Genomic DNA, 17,041 nt, shown 5'->3' with positions numbered 1-17,041 from the left:
ACCGGTTTTGATTATATATTAACAGGTGGGACAAAATAGAAATGAAGAAAATAAAAAGAAAAGAGTTGGTACAGCTGATTCAATGGAATAAAAGTACAGAATAAACACCACCAAATAAAAGATACTAACACCAGACAATAATACTATACAGACAGAAACACACAATTATTGCATGGGCTTCCCTGGTTGCTGAGAAGGTAAAGAATTTGCCTGCAATGCAGGAGACCCAGGTTTGATTCCTGGGTTGGGAAGATTCTCTGGAGAGGTGTATAGCTACCCACTCCATTATTCTGGCTTGGAAAATTCCGTGGACAGAGGAGCCTGGTGGGCTATAGTCCATGGGTTTGCAAAGAGTTGGACACTACTAAATGAATAACACTTTCGCTTTCAACCCTACTGAACATAGATGTGAAAGCCCTCAAAAAAGTATAGAGAATCTGATACCAAAATACATTAAAAGGAAGAATCAGACACCATGATCAAGAGAGATTTATCCCAGAGATTCAAGAATGGTTCAACAGTCAATTCAAGAATGGTTTAACAGTGTTATTAACAAACTATTAAGTAAAATAACAAAATGAAGAGTAAAATCATATAATCACCTCCATAGATATAGGAAAAGTGTTTGACAAAAATTCAAACTTACTCTCAACAAAGTGGGTGTAGAGGGCACACACCTCAACATACTAAAGATCATATATGACAAGCCTACACCTAATATCATACTCAGTGGGAAAAAGCTGAAAGATTTTCCTTAAAGACCAGGAACAAGATAAGGATGTCCACTACTGCCACTTTCATTCAACACAGTAGTGGAAGTCCTAGGCAGAGCAATCAGGAAAGAAAATAAACAATAGTAATAACAATTTAGAAATAAGTAAGAAAAACTGTCACTATTTGTATATGACATAACATTGTACAGGAGACAGGAACCAAGACCATCCCCATGGAAAAGAAATGCAAAAAAGCAAGATGACTGTCTGAGGAGGCCTTACAAATAGCTGTGAAAAGAAGAGGAGTGAAAAGCAAAGGAGAAAAGGAAAGATATAAGCATCTGAATGCAGAGTTCCAAAGAATAGCAAGGAGAGATAAAAAAGCCTTCCTCAGTGATCAATGAAAAGAAATAGAGGAAAACAACAGAATAGGAAAAACAAGAGATCTCTTCAAGAAAATTAGGATTCCAAGGGAACATTTCATGCAAAGATGGGCTCGATAAAGGACAGAAATGGTATGGACCTAACAGAAATAGAAGATATTAAGAAGAGGTGGCAAGAATACACAGAAGAACTGTACAAAACAGATCTTCACGACCAAGATAGTCACGATAACGTGATCACTGACCTAGAGCCAGACATCTTGGAATGTGAAGTCAAGTGGGCCTTGGAAAGCATCACTACGAACAAAGCTAGTGGAGGTGATGGAATTCCAGTTGAGCTATTTCAAATCTTGAAAGATGATGCTGTGAAAGTGCTGTACTCAATATGCCAGCAAATTTGGAAAACTCAGCAGTGGCCACAGGACTGGAAGAGGTCAGTCTTCATTCCAATCCCAAAGAAAGGCAATGCTAAAGAATGCTCAAACTACCACACAATTGCACTTACCTTACATGCTAGTAAAGTCATGCTCAAAATTCTCCAAGCCAGGATTCAGCAATATGTGAACCGTGAACTCCCAGATGCTCAAGCAGGTTTTAGAAAGGGCAGAAGCACCAGAGATCAAATTGCCAACATCCGCTGGATCATGGAGAAAGCAAGAAATTTCCAGAGAACCATCTATTTCTGCCTCATTGACTATGCCAAAGCCTTTGACTGTGTGGATCACAATAAACTGTGGAACATTCTGAAAAAGAGACGGGAATCCCAAACCACCTGACCTGCCTCTTGAGAAACCTGTATACATGTCAGGAAGCAACAGTCAGAACTGTACATGGAACAACAGACTGGTTCCAAATAGGAAAAGGAGTATGTCAAGGCTGTATATTGTCACCCTGCTTATTTAACTTCTATACAGAGTACATCATGAGCAACGCTGAGCTGGAAGAAGCACAAGCTGGAATCAAGATTGCCAGGAGAAATATCAATAACCTCAGATATGCAGATGACACCACCCTTAAGGCAGAAAGTGAAGAGGAACTAAAAAGCCTCTTGATGAAAGTGAAAGAAGCGAGTGAAAAGATTGGCTTGAAGCTCAACATTCAGAAGACAAAGATCATGGCAACTGGTCTCATCACTTCATGGCAAATAGATGGGGAAACAGTGTCAGACTTTGTTTTTTTGGGCTCCAAAATCACTGCGGATGCTGATTGCAGCCATGAAATTAAAAGACTCTTACTCCTTAGAAGGAAAGTTATGACCAACCTAGATAGTATATTAAAAAGCAGAGACATTACTTTGCCAACAAAGGTCCATCTAGTCAAGGCTATGATTTTTCCAGTGGTCATGTATGGATGTGAGAGTTGGACTGTGAAGAAAGCTGATCACCGAAGAATTGATGCTTTTGAACTGTGGTGCTGGAGAAGACTCTTGAGAGTCCCTTGGACTGCAAGGAGATCCAACCAGTCCATTCTGGGGGAGATCAATCCTGGGTGTTCATTGGAAGGACTGATGCTACAGCTGAAACTGCAATACTTTGGCCACCTCATGCGATGAGTTGACTCACTGGAAAAGACTCTGATGCTGGGAGGGATTGGGGTCAGGAGGAGACGGGGATGACAGAGAATGAGATGGCTGGATGGCATCACTGACTCGATGGACATGAGTTTGAGTGAACTCCGGGAGTTGGTGATGGACAGGGAGGCCTGGCATGCTGTGATTCATGGAGTTGCAAAGAGTCAGACACGACTGAGCGACTGAACTGAACTGAACTGAATATTATATGTAGATTTCCCTGATAGTTCAGCTGATAAAGAATCCACCTGCAATACAGGAGACCCTGGTTCAATTCCTGGGTTGGTAAGATCTGCTGGAGAAGCTTTAGATTACACACTCCAGTATTCTTGGGCTTCTGTGCTGACTCAGTTGGTAAAGAATTCACCCGCAATATGGGAGACCTTGGTTCAGTCCCTAGGATGGGAAGATCCCCTGTAGAAGGGAACCCACTCCAGTATTCTGGCCTGAAGAATTCTATGGAGTGTATAGTTCATGGAGTAGCAAAGAGTCAGGCTTGATTGATCTACTATCACTTTTCACTAATATTATATGGAGAAAATGCTGATAACTTCACAAAAAAATTGTTAGAACTAATAAACAATTTCAGTAAATTTGCAGAATACAAAATCGATATGCAAAAATGTGTTACATTTCTATGTATTTAAAATAAGCTAGCAGAAATTAAGAAAATCTGAATTACAACTGAATCCAAAAGAATACAAAACAAGATTGTAATTAACCAAAGAAATGAAAAAACCTGCACACTGAAAATTATGGCATTAATGAAATATATTTAAGAAGACACAAATAAGTGGGAAGATATTCCGTGCTCATGGATTGGAAGAAATAATATTTATAAAATGTCCATAATGCCTAAAGAAATCTACAGATTCAATGAGATCACTATTAAGACACCACAGGAATTTTTCCCAGAAACAGAAAAATTATATACAAATCTTAAAATTTGTATTTAACCATAAAGATTCCAAATAGCTAAAGTAATCTTTAGGAAGAAGAACAAATCTAGAGACATCTCCCTGATTTGAAACTATACTACAAAGCTACAGTAACCAAGATAATACAGCATTGATATAAAAATAGACATACAACTCAAGTACACAGAAGAGAGAGCTCGGAAATAAACCACTGGCTTTATTGCCAATTAATTCAACAGAAGAACCAAGAATATGTGATGTATAAAATGCATTCCCTTCAATAAATTGTGTCAGAAAATTGGACAGTCACATGCAAAAGAATTAATTTAGATCACTACCTCCCACCAGAAGGAAAAATGAACAAAAAATGGATTAAAGGCTTGAATGTGAGACTTGAAACCATAAAAATACATAGAAGAAAACATAGGTAATTACCCCCTCCTTGACAAAGATCTTTGCTATGATTTTTTAAATCTGACACCAAGAGCAAAAGTAAAAATATGGGTCTGTATCAAGCTAAAAAGCCTCCGGACAACAAAAGAAGTCAGCAACAAAGTGCAAGGTATAAACCAAATGGCAAAATTACCCATAAATCATAAATCTGATAAGGGTTTATCAGATATATGAAATCATATATCTTATGTTAAAAATATAAAATTACTCATACAACTCAATAGCAAAAGAGATAATTTTTAAAAAATGGTCATAAAATCTGAATAGACATTTTTCTGAAGAATACTTATTGATGATCAACAGGTACATGGAAAGGTGCTCTTTATCATTAAGCATCAGAAAGATTCAAGCAAAAGCACAATGAGATACAAGTGCATACCTGTTATGATGGTTATTGTAAAAAAAAAAGGCATACATATGTATACAAACATAAATGTATGTTTATATGTGTAAACAAATGGTATATATACATGTGCTAGGCTGTACTTAAGTCGCTCAGCTCACTCATGTCAGACTCTTCGCAACTTTATGGACTGTAGCCCGCCAGACTCCTCTCTCTATGGGGATTCTCCAGGCAAAAATACTGTAGTGGGTTATCATGCCCTCCTCCAGGGATCTTCCCAACCCAGGGATTGAACCTAGGTCTTCTGCATTGCAGGCAGCTTCCTTATCATCTGAGCTACCAGGGAAGCCCGAGAATACTGGAATGGGAGTTAATCACTTCTCCAGTGGATTTTCCCAATCGAGGAATTGAATTGGAGACTCTTACATTATAGGTGGATTGTTTTTACCAGCTGAGCTACCAGGGAAGCCGAATATGTTTAAATACATATGTATGTATAAACATACAAAGAACAGATTGTTGGTTGCTAGTGGCTGGGGTAAGTGTGGGAGAAACGGATATACTTTGTGTTTCTTTTTAAATTTAATTTTTAAAAAAATTCCCCAAAAATGTAATAGTGAAAATATCTTAAGAGGAATCTTACAAATCCATTGGCTTGTTGTTTTTTTTTTTCTATTGCTACCCTAGCCTTTGATGTAAATAATACTCAAAAAGTAATTCTTATTCTTTTATATTTGTATCCCTTCCTTAAAAAAAACTTTCAAGATTCAGCAACTAATGCTGCAAGGTTCAGCAGAATCTTTGGGACTCGTTCAAGGCACAGTGAGGGCATGGTCCTATGGTAATATGTGTCTGTCATCATTCCCAAGGGCTCTGTAGTAGGCATGTTAGATTGGGGAAACATAAGAAATAGATAATGACTCGATTTAGAATCTCAGGTCTGCAACATAGCAGTATATCTGGAAAAAGGTAATAAGGGAAGTCATTATGTATAAGGCACAAAGAGGGACTATTAACACTGACAAAGAAACATTTCAGTCAAGATCCGTCCCACTCTGTTTAACAGAGGAATGTGTCAGATCTTGTCCCTGGGAGCATCCTTCTGGACTCAAGCATCCAGTGTCATCTTTGTGATTCTGGATTTTCATGTAAGTTAGAGGCCTCTCTACCAAACTTCAACTCATGCCTCAGTATCAGATTTCTGCTTTATAACCTCTGTTTTGACTCAGTTGAGATATCTGTTTCAATTTAGTATGAATAGATTTAAAGGTAACAAAGCAAGTTTATAGATAAGGGGGGTGGATACTGCATGAGCATTTCAGTTTACTAGAGAGATATAACTAAACAGACATGTTTCTAATCACTTTGTTAAAAAGTTAAAAATATATAGACTGATATATGCTTATTTAATTGTTTATTATCAATAAACGAGTAGAAGAAATATTTTTAAATTATGTGAAGATATTTTATTAGTAATACTCTTTTCATGAAAATTTAATAACCCGTACAGCTTTTATTTTATTTTTGAATTTAGTCTATAAAGAGTGTCACATCATATTCTCTAAGTGCATATTTGCTAGTATTTTATTTACTTCAGAAAATAGCAATACAAATGAAAACACAGAGCACAATGTTTCCCAAGTACTTCTTAATTATCAATTTAATATTAAACAACTCAGATATTAAGCTCACCATTTTATTAAAATAACAACCCAGGAACACACTAAGATCCTTAACTAATTCCTCTTATGCTCATTAAAAACAAAGTTCTATAATTAGCACAGTTAAAAGCAAAGTGCTTTTATATAATCCACATTTTTATTCATCAAAATTCTAGTTTTGTAGTTTTAAAAAGCAAGAATTTGCTATATTATTATGAAAGCATAAACTTCCATTTAGTAATTTCCTCAGAAGTACAAATAATAAAATTTGGAGAGAGAAAAAAGATAACAATAATGTAATTTTCCACCAGATCATATTACTTGATCAGATTTTAATATATTGGTAAGAAATACTTATACAAATGTGCTTCTAAGAAAAGTTGTTTTTTGTTTTTGTTTTTTTAAAGTCAAAAGAGACTTCTCAAAATGGGCTATGGAGAGGTCCTAAACTTACTTCCTCCCAGGAACACAACAAGTCTTTAAGTATAATGGAATACTTTAAAAGAGACTTGAAAACTGGATGAAGAGAAACTCTACAACAAGACTAAAAGGAAAGCATTGAAATATATAATAAAGACAGAGATCCGGTGCTAGCCAAGGGTGGCTGGGGTGGGGAATCCACACCCAAGCTATGCTGCTGCTGCTGCTGCTGCTGCTAAATTGCTTCAGTCGTGTCCGACTCTGTGCGACCCCATAGACGGCAGCCGACTATAGGAATCCACAATTTGGAGAGGGTCACAAACATATGGACTTTTTCAATCTGAGGATCAAAGGATTTGAGCTCCACATCAGACACCCCAACTTATAGGTCCTGCTCAAAAGAGATGAGCCCCCAGATACCTGGATTTAAAAAGCAAAGAGGAATACACCCTGGAAAAGCATAGTATGATAGGGAATTAAAAACAACAACAACAAAAACCCTCTTAAAGACTGTGTACAGCTCAAACTGAAAGTCAGCACAAACACACCAGAATAAAAAGAGCACAGACCATAGGTGTACGGAACCCACCTATTAATATTGAAGTGTCTTACAGAGAGACTGAAAAGTGTCAGAATGTTCCCAATGGAGTAGTCACTGGCAGGAGCCACTTATTTCAACTCAGGCTACCTTGTTAACACCAGGGTTAGCCAGTGCAATGTTGGAATTCTTCATCTATCCTACTAGTACTAGAAGGCATTCCTGGCTTGGGTGAGAGCCTCTGAAACTTGGTCAGGCCTCACAGCCAGTTAATGATACCCATAGCCACCATTTCCCCATAACAGCCACAGTTGAATGACTGGCCAGGGTGGACAGGTTACTTTGCCCTTCTGAGCTACACAAGATACCTCCTGAACAAGGCCACTCCTTCAAGACTGATACTCCTAATACATAGAAACAAATAAAGGGAATTAAGCAAAATGAGTGGTCAAAGGAACAAGTTCCACTTAAAAGAGCTTATTGAGGTGGGAGAGAGCTAAATGAGCGGAGGAAAGCACTCCATCTGATATGGAGTTCAAAGTAATGGTCATAAAGATGCTAATCAAACTTGGAAGAAGAATGAATATAACAAAAACTCTAACAAAGAGGCAGAAAATATAAGAAACTATCAAACAAAAGTTAAAGCAGAATGAAAAAGAAACTCAAGGGGTTCAACTTTAGAGTGAATGAGGTAGAAGAATGAATCAGTGATCTGGAAGAAAAAACAATGAGTCTCACCCATACAAAGAAGCAAAATGGAAAATGAATTTAAAGAAGGAAGATAATCAAGTGACCTTTGAGACAACATAAAGTAAAATAACATTTGTATGATAAAAGTCCAAAAAGGAGAAGAAAGAAATGGTCAGAAAGGTTATTTGAAGAAATAGTAGCTTAAAAGTTTTGCAGTCTGGGGAAGGAAACAGATATTCAGATCCAGGAAGCTTGAAAGCTCCTAATGAGATGAATCCCAAGTGACACACATCCAGACACATTGTAAGAAGTTAAAGATAAAGAGAATCCTAAAAGCTGTCAGAGAAAAATAACTAGTTCTGTACAAGGGAAAATCCCATAAACCTATCAGTAGGTTTTTTTAGTGCTAACTTTACTGGCCTAAGGGAATGATGTGGCAAATTGCTGAAAGGAACAACTTCCAACCAAGGATCCTCTATCTGATAATGTTATCATTCAGAACTGAAGGAAAGATGAGAGTTTTCCAGGTAAGGAAAAGTTAAAGCAGTTCATCACCAGGAAAATATCTCTACAAGAAAAATTAAAGAAGACTTTTTTAATCTGAAAAGAAATGGAACTAATTTCATAAGAAAATATATGCAAGTAAAAATTTCACTGGAAAAAGGGTAAATGTATAATAAAGTGAGTGAATCAATTACTTGTGAAGCAAAAATGATGGTTAAAACACAAAAGGAATAAAAATAACAGAAATCACAATAATTAGTAAAGTGAAAGTGAAGTCGCTTAGTCGTGTTTGACTCTTTGCGACTCCATGGACTGTCGCCTACCAGGCTCCTCAGGCAACAGTCCATGGAGTTTTTCAGGCAAGAATACTGGAGTGGGTTGCCATTTCCTTCTCCAGGGGAATCTCCCTAACCCAGGGATCAAACCTCGGTCTCCCTCATTGCAGGTAGACGCTGTACAATCTGAGCCACAGGGAAGCCCAGAACAATTAGTAAGGGGATGCATGAAATAAAAAGATGTAAAATGTGTCATCAAAGTATAAAACAAGAGAGGAGTGATACAATGATTTATCTTTGGAATGTGTATGAATTTCAGTTCAGTTTAGTTGCTCAGTCGTGTCCAACTCTTTGCTACCCCTTGGACTGCAGCACCACAGGCTTCACTCTGATAGAATTTCAGTTGCTATCACTTAAAGCATGCTGCTTATTACAAATGATGCCATATATTCAGTTCAGTTCAGTTCAGTCACTCAGTTGTGTCTCTCTCTTTGCCACCCCATGGATTGCAGCATGCCAGTCTTCCCTGTCCATCACCAACTCCCAGAGCTTGCTCAAACTTATGTCCATCGAGTCAGTGCTGCCATCCAACCTTCTCATCCTCTGCAGTCCTCTTCTCCTGAATTTGATCTTCCCCAGCATCAGAGTCTTTTCCAGTGAGTCAGTTCTTTGCATCAGGTGGCCAAAGTATAGGAGCTTCAGTTTCAACATCAAAACTTTCAATAAATATTCAGGACTGATTTCCTTTAGGATTGACTGGTTTGATCTCCTTGCAATCCAAGGGACTCTCAAGAGTCTTCTCCAACACCACAGTTCAAAAGCATCAATTCTTCAGTGCTCAGCTTATTTAATGGTCCAACTCTCACATCCATTCAAGACTGCTGGAAAAATCATACCTTTGACCAGACAGACTTTGTTGACAAAGTAATGTCTCTGCTTTTTAATATGCTCTCTAGTTTGTTCATAGCTTTTCTTCCAAGGAACTAGCGTCTTTTAATTTCATAACTGCAGTCACCATCTGCAGTGATTTTGAGGCCCAAGAAAATTAAGTCTGTCACTGTTTCCAATGTTTTACCATCTCTTTGCCTTGAAGTGATGGGTCCAGATGCCATGATTTTTGTCTTATGAATGTTGAGTTTTACACCAGCTTTTTCACTCTCCTCTTTCACTTTCATCAGGGGGTTCTTGATTCTTGTTCACTTTCTGCCATAAGGGTGGTGTCGTCTTCATACGTGAGGTTATTGATATTTCTCCCTGCAATCTTGATTCCAGCTTGCGTTTCATCCAGCTCGGCATTTAACATGATGTACTCTGCATATAAGTTAAATAAGCAAGATGACAAAATACAGCCTTGACATACTCCTTTCCCAATTTGGAGCAGTCTATTGTTCCATGTCCAGTTCTAACTGTTGCTTCTTGACTTGCATACAGATTTCTCAGGAGGCAGGTGACGTGGTCTGATATTCTCATCTCTTTAAGAATTTTTCACAGTTTTCTGTGATCCACACAGTCAAAGGCTTTGGCATAGTCAATAAAGCAGAAGTAGGTGTTTTTTTAATTATCTTGCTTTTTCTGTGATTCGTTGGATGTCAGCAATTTGATCTCTGGTTCCTCTGCCTTTTCTAAATTCAGCCTGAACATCTGGAAATTCATGGTTCACGTACTGTTGAAACCTGGCTTGAAGAATTTTGAGGATTATTTTGCTAGGGTTTGAGATGAGTGCAATTCTGCGGTAGCTTGAACATTCTTCAGTATCGCCTTTCTTTGGGATTGGAATGAAAAATCACCTTATCCTGTCCTGTGTCCACTGCGGAGTTTTCCAAATTTTCTGGCATATTGACTGCTGCACTTTCACAGCATCATCTTTTAGGATTTGAAATAGCTCAACTGCAATTCCATCACCTCCACTAGTCTTGTTCATAGTGATGCTTCCTAAGGCCCACTTCATTTCACATTCCAGGATGTCTGGCTCTAGGTGAGTGATCACATCATTGTGGTTTTCTGGGTCATTAAGTTCATTTTTGTATAATATTTCTGTGTATTCTTGCCACCTCTTCTTAATGTCTTCTGCTTCTGTTAGGCCCATACCTGTTCTGTCCTTTATTGAGCCCATCTTTGCATGAAATGCTCCCTTGGTATCTCTAATTTTCTTGAGGAGATCTCTGGTCTCTCCCGTTCTGTTTTCCTCTATTTCTTTGCACTGATCACTGAGAAAGGCTTTCTTCTCTCTCTTTCCTTTTCTTTGGAACTCTGCATTCAAATTGGTATATCATTCCCTTTCTCCTTTGCCTTTTGCTTCTCTTCTTTTCACAGCTATTTGTAAGGCCTCCTCAGACAGCCATTTTGCCTTTATGCATTTCTTTATCCTGAGATGGTCTTTGTCCCCACCTCCTGTACAAAGCCACGAACCTCCATCCATAGTTCTTCAGGTACTCTATCAGATCTAAAATCTCGTATCTATTTTCCATTTCCACTGTATAATCATAAGGGATGTGGTTTAGGTCATACCTGAATGGTCTAGGGGTTTTCTCTACTTTCTTTTATTTAAGTCTGAATTTAGCAATAAAGCGTTCATTATCTCAGCCACAGTCAGCTCCCAGTCTTGTTTTCGCTGACTGTATAGAGCTTCTCCTTCTGCTTCAAAGAATAAAATCAATCTGATTTCATTATTGGCCATTTGGTGATGTCCATGTGTAGAGTTGTCTCTTGTGTTGTTGGAAGAGGATGTTTGCTATGATCAGTGCATTCATATTTAAATGTAAATAATAAATACATAAAATCATTCAAACAACACACACACACATGCACAGACACATACATACAGAAAGCAGTGCACAAGGACAACACTTGTTTTCCCTGGGATGGGTATAAATTTCTAAGTTAATTTTCTTATTTTCTGAGAATATCATTTCCATACATTAATTGCTTATTGTTTATTTCACACATTAACTGATTTCAACATTAAGCATTTAAAAATATTTTGTTTTAAAATATGTTGATTAAGATAGCAATATTTTTCTTCCTAAATACCTCTATAAGCATAATTCCCTCTTATTCACTCTTTTTTATTCTTTGTATAAATATCAATATTATTTTTGAATTAAAATATTAAAGAATCAACCTCAAATTTGGGAATTTGTATATACTTGACAACTAATTTTGATCATAGCTATATAGTAATTAGACTTACCATGATGATCATTTCAGTAATGATCATCATGGTAAGTCTAATTACTATATAGCTATGATCAAAATTAGTTGTCAATTATATTATACATCTTAAACTAATATAATATTGTAAGACATTTATATTTTGATGAAATGAAATCATAAAAGATTACAAAATGTTAATTTCAAACTATAGAATATAGTTGCTTGAAAAATATTTAGTCATTTATACCAATAATCATCATGCACTGCCAACTAATAAGAAAAGAAAGAGACAGACAAACAGGGAGTCAGAGACAGAGTCAGAGACAGAGAGAGAATTATTGACAGCCAGACAAAAGGGAGGCAATTAGAAAGATGAAGAGAGAGAAAGGGAGTGAGGAGTTAAAGAAAGCAAAAAATATTATCAAAGTATTGTATTTTAGGGAAAATAAATAATTTAAAATGAGAATAATAGCTACCACTTTACAATATACTGTTTTACTTTATTTCAAAGTTGTTATTCATAAGTTAGGAAGTATGTAATGCATGCCTCTTAACAGAATACATTTGGAAATGTCATCAGTTCCCTTCTTAAAGCCATTAGTAATATTGAGGAGTCTGAAGAGAAAAAGCTGCAAATTTTCATGTGTTGGTTCTCTTTTCTGGACCCTGTAGTTTCCAAGTGAGAACTGATAGGATGTGCACTTTCACTAACAAGCTGGAGTGCTTACTATGGTTTCTTAAGACTAAGAAGACTGCAATTAAATGTCAGATAAATAATAAAGAAAACATGAATTTTTGTAAACCAGTCAATATCTGTTACGGGTATGAATGTATTATATATGTGTGCTGGTTATTATAGGAAATATGCAGCAGGTATGTATAATAATATTTACAGTGTGAATAGATACATTATTTATATATGCACATATGTCCCACAAAATTGGGTATAAATCCTGGTGACCAATCGTTACACAAACTACTGTCATGGAAGTTTATTCTTTGTAGAAAGGAATATTGAGGGGGATTGAAAGGAGTAATTTAAAATGTGTTGTTCTTGTTTGACAGTTATCAAGGAAAATAGAACATTGCCAACAATATTTGGTTCAATTTGTTAGACATTTGGGCTCAGAGAAATGCAACAAAAGAACAATGAACCAACTTAGTAGCTCCTAAAGTCCAAGCTTTTTCAAGTTTTATTTTCATCATCATTACTACTACTACTGACCAGCCTAGATAGCATATTAAAAAGCAGAGACATTACTTTGCTAACAAAGGTCCATCTAGTCAAGGCTATGGTTTTTCCCGTGGTCATGTATGGATGTGAGAGTTGGACTGTGAAGAAAGATGATCGCCGAAGAATTGATGCTTTTGAACTGTGGTGCTGGAGAAGACTCTTGAGAGTCCCTTGGACTGCAAGGAGATCCAACAAGTCCATTCTAAAGGAGATCAATCCTGGGTGTTCATTGGAAGGACTGATGCTAAAGCTGAAACTCCAATACTTTGGCCACCTCACGCGATGAGTTGACTCACTGGAAAAGAGTCTGATGCTAGGAGGGATTGGGGGTAGGAGGAGACGGGGACGACAGAGAATGAGATGGCTGGATGGCATCACCGACTCGATGGACATGAGTTTGAGTGAACTCCGGGAGTTGGTGATGGACAGGGAGGCCTGGCGTGCTGTGGTTCATGGGGTCGCAAAGAGTAGGACACGACTGAGCGACTGAACTGAACTGAACTGAAATGATAACATAAATTACAGAAATAAATCATTTTGAGAGTATAGAAAAAGAATGTTATAATTATACGAGTCAGGTTGAATCCAGAGAGGGGTCTATCATTGCATTTGATCAGCAGAAAGAAGGGTATGCATTTATCAGAGCAACAGAGAGATTTTCAAAATAAACTGCAAACCAGTGGAAGGTGAAGAAATGTTTCAAGAGTGATGAAAAGTGAGAAATGGGAAAACAACAATAGAGGATGAGATTTAATTTAGATAAATATTAGGTAATACACAGAAGGAATGCTGAAAGAAAGAAACAAGTTGAAGTGTACTGGTTAGAGAACACTGTGGATTAACTACATACTGCATGGGAGAGAATTTTGCTGCATGACAGTGAATTAAAACCTAAATAAAAATGAGCCGTGGTATACGAAGGGTATTAACTACCTCTTGATCCATACACAGAGTCCTTTTTTTAGTAAACAATAAAAGTTTAAAAACAGCAATAATAATTTTCATAACTAAACATCCTTGAACACTATGTGCTAGACTTTCTACTAATTGTACTAAATTCTTTTCTCAGTATTGAGCACTCAAATATTGAAGCAAATAATGTTATTATCTTCATTTTACAAATGGGTATTAGATCTTAGGTTAAATAATTATTCCAGGTTGAACTGTTATAAGCAGTGGAGCAAGGGTAATGTAAATATTGAAAACATAGCATAAAACTTAAGACAAAATTAAAAGATGCAGAAAAAAATACTAACAATATACAGAAACAAAAGCTTAGCAAAACATGCTTTTCACAGCAATTTCAAAGATACATTGTGAACTTACTGTGTGCTACGTACTGTATTCTCATACTTTGTTAGGTTATATGTAATCCTCCAAAAATATATGACTTAGGATTATTATTGCATTTTAATATTAGGAACACTGAAACAGGGAAAGATTGTGTAACTTTCTTAAGGATATTTGACTATGAAGTGGCAGATCTAGGTTTGAAATACAGCACTCCCCACTCTCAGCTCCAGGACTGTGGGCTAGTTATCAAGCTGCACTAGTGCTAGAGTTGGGGTTGGGGAGCAAATACACAATAGAATATAAGTGTAGAGATATGTAAATGCAAAATATGGGGATTATTGAAAAATTTATTGTGTCTAGCACATAGTGTAATTATTCATAATTATATATTAAATACATAGAATTACCTAAATGAGTTAAGGAAGTTCCGAATAAACCTGGTGCGCTGCGATTCACGGGGTCGCAAGCAGTTGGACACAACTGAGTGACTGAACTGAACTGAACTGAATTAAGAAAATAAAAATAATTAATCATTATGATCTCTTGACTTCTGTATAGAAAATATTTATTGCTCACATATGATGTGCTATAAGTTCATTTCTGAAATGGAGAGATACAGTCCTGTCCTCCCCAGAAAGTATGAAATAATATTATATCAAAGCCCAAATATTTACACTTTTATTCCTAATAATATTCTTTCACTTAATTTTGAATCAAAACATTACTCATGATAGTCCTCCCCAGAAAGTATGAAATAATATTATATCAAAGCCCAAATATTTGCACTTTTATTCCTAATAATATTCTTTCACTTAATTTTGAATCAAAACATTACTCATGATATAAAATTAAATCCACTATTACATCAAGGATAACTAAAGGTGTGATTTTAACTTAAAACTTTTCTTTACATAAATATATGTTTATGTAAGAAGAAATATTGCATTAAAAATTAATATAATCCAAAGTTCAGTTAGGAACCAAGAGCTTTGAGATACAAGTTAAATGTGAACATGATGAAGTTAGATGCAGTGTTATATATTATTCTTGTCACATCATATTCTGAGCTCTGAATATGCTTAATTAGATCAGTTTGAACCACCTACCCATCTTGTGTGTGTGTCCTAATTCTAAGCTGTTCTTTGTCCCTTCAAGACATACTTTTTCATTCCTAAACCCTTCTATCTCCTTTTGAGCTTACATATGCCAAAGTTTACTTGAAGACTAATTATTTAATCTTCTTGATGAAAAGCTACCTTAAAGCTTTAACCTTTCCATTTTTGTTTGTTTTGTTTTCATCTTTTCCTGTCATCTTGATTTGGGAAAGCAAGGATGAGGTACAGAAATTCATGTCCCAAGTTGTGTGACAGATACCAATCTTTCTTAGAGATCAGAGTTTGTTTCTATTTCTAATTTATTGGGTTTTTTTATTAAATAAAATAGTAAAGAAAGAACTATAATGAAATGTACATTTTCAAATATATTTCTACATTTCCCTTTGAGGAAAATGTCTGGAAAAGGAAGTATCTTGTCAAAGAAGAAATTTACAAAAGATTAAGCAAAAATTTGAGGGAACACACTAGCAGTGGTTTTAGGAAGATTTGAAAAATATGAGGCACTGAAAGATTGAATATAGTAAGATTCAAAGGAATTCCATGTATTCTAATCTATCCTGTTTGTAAGTCCCTCAGCATTAAAGAAAAAACACATTAAATCATTCAGTTTAGTGAAGTGTAGCACTGCAAAGGTATTAATAACAATATGTAGATGCCATTCAGAAATCAAACTAAATTATAGAGTTAAAGCAAAAGTTTCGTTAGATGACAGAGTAACTATGAAGATCAATTAATGAAGCAGCTAAATCCAGCCATTGGTCATGTCAATCAAATAAAAACAGCCTCTGTGTGTGTGTGTGTGTGTGCACACGTGCACATGTGATTTAAAAATTCATGTGACAAAAAATGTGTAAATACTGGTGTTGCAAAGAAGCATTTTGATACTATTGTTTGTGTTTTCTCTTTTATAAAAGTAAAATCTGCAATAACAAAAAACTATATCATAGAAAACACAAGAAATATAAATCTGAATTAGAAAATAATCTAGCATACATCAGGCTTCCCTTGTGGCCACTAGTGGTAAAGAACCTGCCTGGCAATACAGGAGGCATTGGATTGGGAAGATCTCCTGAAGGAGAACATAGCAATCCACTCCAGTATTCTTGCCTGGAGAAACCATATGGACAAAACGAACCCAGAGGTTCAATCCATAGGGTTGCAAAGAGTCAGACACAAATGAAGCAGTTTAGCATGTGTGCATGCTAGCACACATCAGAAGCATTTTGGTACCTTTTTCAAGCTGTTTTTCAATTAATGGATGGATACTTGCGGGTTTCAAGACTTTAATGTTTATTTTCCATTCTTGTACCTGAAATATATTAAACAACTCTCATAAACAGCATCACATTGGTACTGACCAATCAAAAGAAGCTATACAGGAGCTACTACTACAACTGCCCATTCCAGATGAATATTAGCCTGGCTGATGAGCAGAATTTCCTTGAGCATTGAAACCTATTCAAAATTATCTTTTAAAAAATAGCCAAATATAGTCTGGAGTAGGTATAATTTAATTATTCTTTAGTGTAATAAACAAAATACAACAATGTGCATTTTCATGATTTTAGATATTCCTCTTATTTTGTGTTATCTTGCCCTAATTTCAAAAGAGAAATTTAAAAGTCAAAATCAAAAAAATATTTCTGAAAGTTCTTCATACATATTGTGAAATTGTCTTACCAAAAAATGAATTATCTAAAGCTTATATATATGTATATGGTGATAGTCACTCAGTCATCTCCAACTCTTTGTGACCCATGGACTGTAGCACTCCAGGCT

The 17,041-nt window shown here is 36.1% G+C and overlaps 1 protein-coding gene across 3 annotated transcripts in view; it reads right to left on the bottom strand.

Annotated features, from left to right (window-relative positions):
- Positions 1-17,041, bottom strand: part of FSTL5 (follistatin like 5) — an 882,948-nt gene that overhangs the window by 347,871 nt on the left and 518,036 nt on the right. The gene's annotated exons all lie outside the window — the stretch shown is intronic.

This window comes from Moschus berezovskii, chromosome 19, assembly GCF_049115385.1.
Source record: "Moschus berezovskii isolate FMDL1 chromosome 19, NW_MosBer_1.0, whole genome shotgun sequence".
Lineage (NCBI taxonomy): Eukaryota > Metazoa > Chordata > Mammalia > Artiodactyla > Moschidae > Moschus > Moschus berezovskii.
The sequence above is the reverse complement of the archived record's forward strand: the minus strand, read 5'-3'. Positions and strand labels throughout refer to the sequence as shown.